The 11,005-nt window shown below is 55.0% G+C and overlaps 1 protein-coding gene across 5 annotated transcripts in view; it reads right to left on the reverse strand.

Moving 5' to 3' along the window:
• Nucleotides 1-9,542, reverse strand: part of CTIF (cap binding complex dependent translation initiation factor) — a 286,875-nt gene extending 277,333 nt beyond the window's left edge. Inside the window, exon 1 of one of the 5 annotated variants that reach the window (XM_047696738.1) lies at nucleotides 9,299-9,542. The gene's annotated coding sequence lies outside the window, so the exon portion shown is untranslated. The other 4 variants (XM_047696737.1, XM_047696734.1, XM_047696736.1 and 1 more) reach the window with 4 other exon arrangements.
• Nucleotides 9,543-11,005: the final 1,463 nt, after the last annotated feature.

The raw sequence follows: 11,005 nt of genomic DNA on the forward strand, positions 1-11,005 counted from the left end.
CCCTTGCCACTGGGCCCTGTCAGCTGAGGCCCTGTGTGAAACCAGCCGTGTTTATCTGGACATCCAGCCGGCTGAGGCAAGCTCGCTGTTCAGGCAACTCATGTTCTGCCGAACTCAACATGGTGCCCGGGGGATCTATGAATCCCATAGACCCCAACCGTCCTGGACATACAAGGGAGCAGAAGGCCTTTTGTTCCCTGAGGACAGCCCAGGGCACTGCAGACAGACCCCAAGACAGATAAACTACAAGCCTGAAAAAACATTCTTGATTGTGAACACCATCCAGTCCGGGGACACATCAAGATGTGTTCAAACTCTTCAGTGTCTCAGCTAATGACCCACGAATATGGTGAATTCATATTCGCCATTTTGTGGCTTCTCAACTAGCGGTGAGATCATGACAAGGCCTACCCCGAGGCAGGCCCTAAAAGGGAACAGCAGCGTTGGGAATTCGAGCTCCACCCACCCTGGAGGGAACCACACACATTCTTTCTGAATAACTTTGGGGCTCAACGGTCACAGTGACTGTTAGGCATCTCCACGTCTCTGCCTCTCTGCCTCTCTCCCTCACAGACCTTACTTTCACTCAGGGAGGCATACGGAGGACGCCTAGGCCGGTGCCCATCATAAAGGGATACCCCATCAACGCCAGCTCCCGGCCTCAGATCCTGGAGTCACTTACTTACAAGCTTATGAGCTGCAGTGTATTCTGGGTGCTGGAGGAAGAAATTTGCAGCGTATGCTGTTGCTTCTTCCATATGAATCTGAAAAGCACGGAGCCAAAGCTTCTCCAAACTTCATCACAGACTGTGCCTATGCAGCCAGCTCGGCTAATCTCGCAGCAATCTGCAAAAACTCCCTCGGTGCTCAGTAAGTTTAGATGGGACTTGGCTGGACACTCTCTCACAGAATCTTAGCTTGACAAATTAAGGCCCTTCTTGCGGAAGCCAACAGGATGGTGAAGGGTCTGGAAAATCACAACAGCCGAAGGGGCCATGGGGGGAAATGGCTGGGTGCTGCCTGAGGCTTGTGGAAGGTCTTTCCAACTGCAAAAGGCTTCGAATGAGGGAAGGGGCTGCCTCACAGAACAGGAGGCTCCTGGCTGCGGGTAGCAGAAGCGTTGGAGCGATATAAGCCAGGATTCCCACGCTGGCTAGGAGACTGAACAGGGAACTCTAAGGTGTTTCCGAGTTTCAAGTTCCAGGAAAACTGGACATGGGGGAGATGATACGGTACACAGACCGGGGAGTCCGCACAGGACACCCTTTGGGATAACCTGGACAGAAGCCTCTGTGAGGACTTGTCCTGAGTCAATGGTAAGGGAGAACATTCTGGCCTTCTGGGACGGGCTTGTCTGCAGGCTTCTGCTAAGAGATGAAGCCCTGGGGCGGGAAGAGCCCGGCCCTACACACACCTCCACAGGCGTTCAGCTGTCTCCAAGGCCCTTTTGAAAGGTTCCCACCTGTCCTCCTCTCCCACTCCGGCCTCTCTCTCCTCCTTGTCACTCATTCAGGCCACCTGGGTTGTTCAGTATTCTCTGCAAGGTGGTGAAGACTCAAGTCAGTGAAGGGTGAGGAATCCCAGAATCTTCCTGGTGCCCCTGAGAGCTGAGAGCCATGGGCTGGGGTAGCCTGGTCCCTGAACGCTTTATCTGCTAACTCGTCCTCTTGGGGACTCTAGATCACATTTGTGGTGGACATCCGAAGCCATAGAAGGCCTGAGGTATTCTCGTTTCCAGGGCTGATTTTGCCCCACTGGCGTGGGACATCCAGGCCAAGATTGCCAAGCTCCCCCTCCCCCACATCCATGCCCATGGGCTGACGTCTATTCCCTCCTTTCTCCAAGTGTGCAAACCTTTGCAGGGGCCCAGTTTAGGAAGGGCCCTCCATTCCAACTCCCATCTGGTCTCCCGGAGGAGAGAACCCCCTTTGGTTCTGAGACTAGCAACCACCCCTCACACTTCAACCCCCAGGACTGGTCCAGCCTGAGTGGAAGCCGACTGTCCACACTCAGTTTCGAGTCCCCTGGGTAGTTCCCTTCCGTTCCATGAGCTCCGCTCTTCTTCGAAAGGATGCTAGTTATACTTTATACAGTGTTTCTAGGTGCTTGGTAATTGGACGATTTTCAAGATTTTTACTCCACTATGATACTAAAAATATTTTAACTCAGTGTTGGGATACCCTCTTTGGACTTGCTCAGGAGAACCTTCCCTGGCTGGCCTCCCACCCCGAACAATGAACTCCGGCCACATCCCTGCAGATATCCAACTGCAGGTGCAACACCTACTGTGTGCGGCTCATTCAGGCCCCAAAGACTCAAAACTGAAACGACCAGACCTCTGCCTAAAACACATCAGCTCTCCAAGTGCAGTGAGGAACGAGAAGTATCTACCAAGGTCAACTATGGAAATCATCCTCTACGACTTGCGCAGGGAGTGCAAGCTTTTTCGTGGCTTCCTCTGTCCCCATCCAGGCCGGGCTTCCCTGCCCTTTGCTCACGCCCTGAGCGCCTGGAACTGGGCTCCGCTCACCGTGGATGTTAAAAATGAACACGCCTCTCCCCTCACTCTAAAGGCTCCCAGCTGAAGTGTGCTCTCAGCTGTCGCCGGATCCTGCCAGCTGGGCCTCCAGCATGACACAGCATCCCCGCCCTGGCTTCCCTGACGACAGCGGGCCACCGGCTGGGCAGGACAAAGGATTCTCTGACAATGGGAGGAAGAGGTCTTTTATTGTCTACAGCAGCCCCCTGGCGAGGTCCCGCTCCCAGCTCCCAAGCATCTCTTTCCCATTCCCATCACTGTAGCTCCTGCCCACACATCTTCCTCGGGCTGCTACCCTGCACACTGTTTTCCTGGAGACAGCTCCACTGGACCCTCCCACCCGCAGTTCAAATCCAACAACACACCATCTACCACGGAGCTCACGTGGTCCTCCTTCTCACCCCAGCCTCAGTCGACATGCTCCGACAACCGCAAGTTCACCCCTGGGTAAAGGCTGCCATCCACCCCGTTAGTGAGGCCAGAAACCTGCGAGTCGCTGGGACTTCTCCTTTATTCCTCCGAGCTAAGCAGTCACTGCAGACTTTAGTCCCAAAATGTCTTTAATGCACAGCCTTGCCTCCATCCCTCTACCCAGGGCCCTGGCTCTAGGCTTCATCCCCTGAGACCTGGATCCTAGATGGAACCTGTCATTGCCTCATCAGCCCAGTGGCCTCCTGGCTTCAGGGCTCCAGGTCACATTCCCCACTGATCTAGGGCAGCACAACTCAGCCCTGCTTAAAGCCCCATCCTCTGTGCTCTACCTGCAGTATGACAGCCAACGTCCTCCCTGGGGCAGGCTCTCTTGGATCTGTGCCGTCCATGTCTGCCTCTCCACCTTTGAACTTGACCTTGCTGCAGCAATCCCTGGCTATGCCCAGCCTCAGGTCACCCCTCCTAGGCACATGCTGTTCCTTCTCACTTCTGTCTCCTCTCCTGCTGGTTTCTTCTTTTCATCCATTTGCCTTCAGCTCCTACATTGTCTCCCTTAGGAAGCCCTCCCCAGTCTCTGATTCTAGAACAGGTAGCCCCTTGATCTTTTTACTCTAAGGCCCTCAGAACTTTCTCAACCACTATGTTCACCACGCAGTTTCCCCTTTACAGACTTTTGGGCCATTGCCCCAACTGAAAACCGATTCTAGGTCTGCTGGGACCTCAGACCAACTCCCCAATTCATCTCTTCCACAAAATCATCCCCATTGGCCCCATCTACATATCAGTGCTATGATAACTGTCTTCCTTACTTTATCCATCCCATCCTTGAGTAAGTTAGTCAGCACTTGGGTCTGACTCCATGCTGGATATGAACCAACGGTGGACATAAAAAGTTCTAAAAACTTTTTTTTACAAAACTGTCATGATGATGTGACATGATGACCATCCCAGCCCTAGGCACTGGGAAGGCACTAAAGTCTGAAGACCCGGGTTCCAATCCCTGCTCTACTGCTTCCTTGTGACTTGGGCATGTCACTAAACTTGGAGGCCCGATTTCCTCATATACAAAATGGGAATAATGCTGATAGCCTCGCAGGGCTATGGTAAAAAGCAGATGAGATCACTTGTGTGAACTACTTCGCAAACTGTAAACCCAAATCAAGTGTAGTTTCCTGTGCCAACCAACCACCTGCCCCACTCCACTATCCCTGCCAGTAGTTTCTGTCCTTACTGAGTCAATGAAATGTATGGATCCTCTTCCTAGAAAAATGCACATACATAACAGCTTTGCAAACACTTTTGGGAGGTTGCTGAGGACCCTGCCATGGGAAGGGAAAGCCAAAGATCAAACCTAAGTGCCCCAGGAAGTCCCCAGGCCTACCACCTCCCACAAATCTATGCCCTCAGCCAGATTCCTAGATGCCAAAGATGAAAGGCAGGGCAGGGAAGGGCAGTCTCAAAGGAAAGGAACCTCGAGACTCAGAGGTGAATTCCAGAGCCTTTCCCAGAACCAGAAGAAAGCAGAGAAGAGATAGCATTCTCACTCTTTGGGAAGTAAGAACCCCACTTGTTTCAGAAAGCACCACAATATGGAAAGTGAAAATTGATCAAAGCATCAAAATCTAAAAATTCTTGTCCCACTCTGCCAAGGGCTCTCAGTGACGTTGGGCAAGTCGTTTCACTTTGATTGGCCTCAGGGTCTTCACATGGAGATCAGCTCATTGGTTAGACCCATCCCAGGTGTGGGTGCCTAATCTGGAGATGTATCTGTTTTCCCCCCCTGTTCTGAACCACAGCTGTGGCCTGGGTTTAACTGCGAAATAAGAGGCAGATGTCGATAGCATGGTGATAATTCAGGGAGAAGGCCACCAACACAGCACTGTTCTAATTTAATTGTGTGCAGCTCGAGGCAGGAGGGCGGAAGAGCGGAAGAGAAAAACCTGAATGTGAACAGCTGAGGTGAAGTGACTGAGTTGGTAGTGAGGCTGAGAGGTAGAGGATCCCCGTCACAAAAGAACATCAAAAGAAGCTGCTATGTTATCGGTAAGCTATGTAACAATGCCACCACATTTGGAAAATTCCCAACAACTGTGATTCGCCCGTCTGTTTGAACCTCCTGTTCTCTCTCTGGGCTTGGGACTCTCTCTCCATCCTACCTACCACCTCCTGCTTCCTCCTTCATCATCTGAACAGCAAACAATGGAACCTTGAAACCACGCTAGTAGACCCCCAAACGGAGACAGTGCAGGGACCCCAGAAGTGAATTTGGGAATGAACGGATAAAAAGCAGACCCATAGGAAAACATCCACCCCAACCTGCAAGACAAAAACTGCTAAGCCCAGGAAGGGCTTGAGTGAGACCTTGGCAGAAGCCCCTGAGTAGCACTAAAGACAGCCGACCACAGGCCATCGGAGCCCCGCAGAGCTGGGGCAGGACCACGGAGAACCATCTTTCAGCTCTTCGCTGCTCAGCACTGCACTGGTTGACTTCAGCAGATGACTGCCTAACTTCCCCAGAAGGACATACCTTCAGGCCCACCTGGGAGGGTATAGACGGCCTGAAGCCCAGGGTAATAAGGGACAGAAGGCTGTTCTTCCTTTCTTGCTCCCTCCTGCATTTGCTCTGGAAAGGAACTGGCAATAGGAGTCCCTTCTGACCAACAAGTGTGAAATTGACTAAGTCCCAGGGTGAGTGCTCTAAAGTATTTATGATTTGCTCTCCTCTGCAGGCTGTGAATCATCTGTTTTGCTGCATTACAACGTAGCTATTTCTACTACATTAGCTTTGTGTGCCCCAAACACAGTAGATTATCTAGCCTAAGATAGGTGTTCAATAAACATATGCTGGACTTAAAATCTTACATTTATCTCCGCAGCTGGAATATGTTGTTGGCAGGAGGGCACTATGTGTTCAATTTTCTTTGCACACACTTCTAGGTACAGAAACATGTAGATACTCAATACATAGTTGTACATGAGTGATTAGTTGGCCAAACCTAATAACCCCCCAGGCTGTGTCCAAAAACCTTCCTGCATATGAACTCTGAAAAATACCTCCAGCATGTAGGAGCTCTTTTTGCTCTTTTCAGGGCTTCCCTATCCCCGAAGATGCAGAGGGCAGGGAGGATCACCTGGGATGGTTTCTCAGGGATCTACACTTAAACCAGCACCTAAAGAATAAACCGTAGATTCAATAAGGACACTGAATCCATGAACACACTCATAGGAACACAGACAGGTGTTGCATAAACACGCATGCCGTATGGATTTATTACATGGTATGATTCTGGTACAGTGCGTGTATCAAAGCCGATAACCACTCACCATTAACAAATTATCAGATGAGTAATAATAACAGCAGTGCCGACTTCTGTTTTTTAATGGCTATCTCACTAGAACTGGTAACAAATCAACATTGTTTTGGCAAAGAAGAAATACCAGTATAATTTAGGCCCTTACCCAGGTTCAGTACTTCCTGGGGTTCCAAGACCTAATCTCAAAACAGAACAAAACACACACACACACACACACACACACACACGCCATTATTTGAATGAAAAGCCGTACACTGAGAAGAGAAATCACAAGACCACAGAGAGGGAGAAAGTAGCTCTTCCCCTCTGAGAGGCCTTGGGCAAGTCATGGCACTTTCTGAGTCTCAGCCGGCTTATCTGTAAAACGGGGTTAATACCCCCCTACCTCATAGGACCCTCTTAATAAATGTGATGATTCAAAGTGGGGATGGAGGGGATAAACGCCCTGTACTGTCTTACAAACATACTATTATTATGGAAATCTGTTAATCACCGATGATGCTGTACCCCAGAATGCGTTACAAAATTCCTGCCTACAAGCGTACATTATCTAGGACAGACACTTGACACACCAGAGATGATCTGTGTGTAAATCGAATCCTGTTTCACATACTCAAAGGGAGTTTCCTCAGGCGACCTGAGTGGGTCCTGTGAGGTACTGCACACCTAACGTTTGTTCGGCGCACTCTGTTCCCATATGATTGGGTTTTCTGGAAAGCCTGGCCATTGCCTCGCGCTGGCTGAGCATGCCCGAAGCTGGGATTCCCGAGGTTTTTGGGCCAGACCCCGCGCTGGGCAGGAGGGACCGGGCCCGGACAGCCCGCGGCCCCTCCCCGTGCTGTGGGCGGCTCCTTCCTCTCCCCTCCAGCTCCCGCGGCGGCGGCGCTCGTGCTGTGTCACTTTCGCTCTCCCGAGACTCCAGCCGCCGCGGGCCCGCACTCCACCGGCGTCCTCCCTTTGCGCCTCCCTTTGCGCGCCAGCCCCGAGCCTGGGAGATAATCTCCCCGCGGCACAGACCCGGCGGCGAAAGCGACGAAGCCGAGCGACTCGCCCGGCACCCGGTAGCGGCGCGGGCAGCAGCGCCCTAACTGGGCGGGCCGGGCAGCCTTTGCCCCCCACCGTCTACAGGACGAAGAACGGGAAGGGGCTCCTCAGAGCGCACTGGTCCTCTCCAGGGTCCGCGAGGCAGCGGCGGGGCGCGCGGGGACGCGCAGCCACAGAGCGCCTCGGAGCAAGGGTCAACCGGAGCGTGTCGGGAGGGTGGGGGGCGGCAACAAGCGCGCACTCGCTCCCCGCCGGGCCAGATCTGCGCCCGGCGCTGCCGGGTCAGGGGGCATTGGGGACGCGGAGGGAGGCACGGCGGCCTTCCGCGCCACCGCGAGTCCGGAACTCCCTCGCCGACTCCGCGCACACGCAGCTGCAGGGGCTCCCCGGTCGCATAGCCGCAGGACCCCCAGTCCAAGTAACCCGGGCGCGCGCGCGCGCGCGGACACACACACATGACTAAGACCCCAACTGGGACCGCGAGGGGGCTGGCGGGACGATTCACCGGATAGTCGGGCCCACGCGCGTCCCCACTACGCCGCGGTCTGTCCCCTCCACGCCCCGCCCCCCCACACACGCCAGAGCGGTGTGTACACACACAAACAGCTGGGCGGGGGAGGCGACGCCTCGCTCCTCGGGGTGGGGACACACAGGCCTCCCGCAGCCAGCCCTCCCCTTTACAAGCCGCACCCCCTCCCTGCTCACACCGGGCCCCCAACCCCAGCCCTGAAAACTCCACGAAACCCAGCAGCCAACGCCGACCAGAGGAGGGGTTCCGAACCCCGATTGTCTTTTAACGTCAGTGTTAAGACATACCAACTCATACCCGCGGTCCCCGGGACGCCTCCTTCAGAAGCACCCGGGCTCGGGCCCGCGGTCCTCTGGGCCGCCGACCTCCGCCGCCGCAGACAGAACCACCACCCCCTGCCCTCCCTGCCCCCACGACCCGCGTCCAGGACAGTCACCTGCTCGTCGTCCCGAAGAGCCCGAGCCGGAGCCCACCTCGCGGCCACTCGGGTCACTCGCCACCGCGAGCAGGCTTTTCACAGCCTGTCAACTTAACCACCGCTCGGCCGGGCGGATCTATTCCCCAGGCCCAATTACACCGCAGCGACAGGAATAATAATAAAGCCAACAGAACCACCACCGTAGGGAATGTCCAAAACTGCGACCGCAATGGCTGCACCGATTCGGGTTCCTCCTCTGCTCCCATCCCCCGCGCCCCCCGCGGCCCGCAGGCTCACAGGGGACGGAGGGAGGGTGCCGCCTGTCTAGACGACAGACATCCCCGCGCTCGCGGGGACGGGCGCGCACACACTCTCGCACGGCCGCTGCTACAGACACAATCAGTCACCACAGGAGGGAGGGGCTGCGTGGAGACACTCTCTCGGGGTCCCTCCGGCAGCCGCCAGCGCAGCAGCCTCCGGCCCGGAGTCGCCACCCAGGGCCGCGCTCCCTACCTCGGCGGAGCGCGGTCAGAACAGCTGCAAGTTTGGCTGGTACTAAAGCAACTGCTTGATGCAGCAAATGCGGGCTTCAAAACAAAAGGGAGAGCAATCACGCTCGCTCTCTTCCTCCCCCCCGGCTCGGAACCCGGCACATGACAGCGGCTACACCGCGCGGCTCGGACGCGAGCCGGGCTCCAGCCGTGCGCCCCCGAGAACCCCCTCTTCTCGGGAGCCCCAAGGCTAAGGCTCCCCACTGGGCGGGGAGCCCTGCGGGGAAGGGGCGACCCTTGGGAGGGGGCGAGATCGTGAAGTCCGGTCCGCTACCGAGAGGGGGTCGGAGGATCCGTGCCGACGCCGGGCGGCCGGGGGCGCAGGGAGGGGGAAGGGGGCTAATTGTTTGGGGCGGTTTTCTCGGGTTTATCTATAAGCACGCGCACGTCACGCAGCCCTCCCGGCGGGTCCCCGAATCGATCCGCAAGCCGAGCTGACTAAAAGAGGGGGGCGGGCGGGGGGATGCTCACCTCGGGGTTCCTCCGGCCGCCGCTCCGAGTCCGAGTCGGGGGTGGGGGAAGGGGGCAGGGAAAGGGAAGGGAGGGAGAAGGCTCGAGAGAGCCGACTCCTGCCTCGAGTTCGGCGCGTCCCAGCTGCGGAGGGGATCGGCGCCCCAGCGCACAAACCCAACCGGGAGGGGAGGGAGGGAGGGAAGGGAAAGAGGGAGGGAGGGGCGGGTGGGGGGGAGGGAGTAGAGGAAGGAAAAAAAAAAAAAAAAAAAAAAACGATCCCCGCTCTGACACAGGGAAGGAGAATGTAGGAGAGTGACGTCCCGGCCCCTCCCTCCCCTCCGGCCACGTGCAAAGACTTGAAAGGAAAGAGGGCGGCAGAAGGCCTGCTGGGTAATGTAGTTCGCCTTTCTTTCCCGGGATGGCGGGCCCTAGAGAGCGGGGCGCCGCCGGGACGCCGGGGATGCCGCCCACGCAGCGGAGACTGTCCAGTGTGGTCGTGCCGAAACCCGCCGGCCGATGCCCCCTCCCCGCGACCGTGGCACGGCCCTGGGTAGGGACCTCCGTGTAGAGAGAACTGAGGACTTAGGCACGGTCCAGGCTTGCAGGGAAACGTTTGGTTTCAGGGGCAGAAGGCTTCCGTGCTGAAAGTGCAAAGTCTGTCCTAATGGCAGATAAAAGGAAGCTTTGTGTATGCACTGGGCGGTCCATGTGGCGTTATTAATGCTGCATGAAATGCTACCGTCTATTATTGAGATGCATATGTTATAATTAACATTTGAACGTCTCTGTGGCAGGGGCGGGATGTTGTAATTAGATATGCACTTTGCAACCAATTAATTTTCCATTGGCCATGCTAAGGGTTAGGACGGGGGACCTGGTGGCTGGGAGAATTCAGTGCAGTGGATAATTCAGAATCACTTAACCGGATCACCAATGTTTTCCAAGTACCTACTAAGTGCTAGGCACTCGAGGTTCGGACAGAGAGGCCTTCCTGAGAAATATATGATGCTGTACACCCCTCCAAGCAAGGGGCTTATAAGGTCATCTGAGGAACTGTGTGACACATGACTGCAGTGGAAATCCATTTATTACCACATATAACATTTGTGAGCACTTGCCACAGATGGGACATGTCTACAACACCAATACAAGTAAGACCCTTAGTTCCTTCTCTCCAGGAGCTCAAAGTCTAGTGTGAGGTCCACAGTCAATGAAAATGTAGGCAATAAGGCAACACTTAACACAGGAATAAGCAGAAAGTTCTAAGGAGCCCTCTGCAGGAGTAGCCAACCAGGATGGAGGGTGGCTGCAGGATAGAAGGCTTCCTGGAGGAGGTGGCACTTGACCTAAGAATCACTAAGATTTTTTTTTAAGATTTTATTTATTTATTTGACAGAGATCACAAGTAGGCAGAGAGGCAGGCAGAGAGAGAGAGAGAGAGAGGAGGAAGCAGGCTGTCCGTCCAGCAGAGAGCCTGAGCTCGATCCCAGGACCCCAGGATCATCACCTGAGCTGAAGGCAGAGGCTTTAACCCACTGAGCCACCCAGGCGCCCAAATCACTAAGATTTTTAAGAAAGGCAAAGGAAGTGGTAGACATCTGACTAAGGCTACAAAGGCTCCAGATGAAAGAGAAGAAAGCAAATTCTGAAATTCCAGCAGTTTGGCAAGGCAGGTGGGGCAGACTGATGGGGGGTTGAGGAGGGCAGGAGCCTGGGGGAAGGTAA

The sequence above is a fragment of the Lutra lutra genome, chromosome 12, assembly GCF_902655055.1.
Source record: "Lutra lutra chromosome 12, mLutLut1.2, whole genome shotgun sequence".
NCBI classification, from domain to species: domain Eukaryota; kingdom Metazoa; phylum Chordata; class Mammalia; order Carnivora; family Mustelidae; genus Lutra; species Lutra lutra.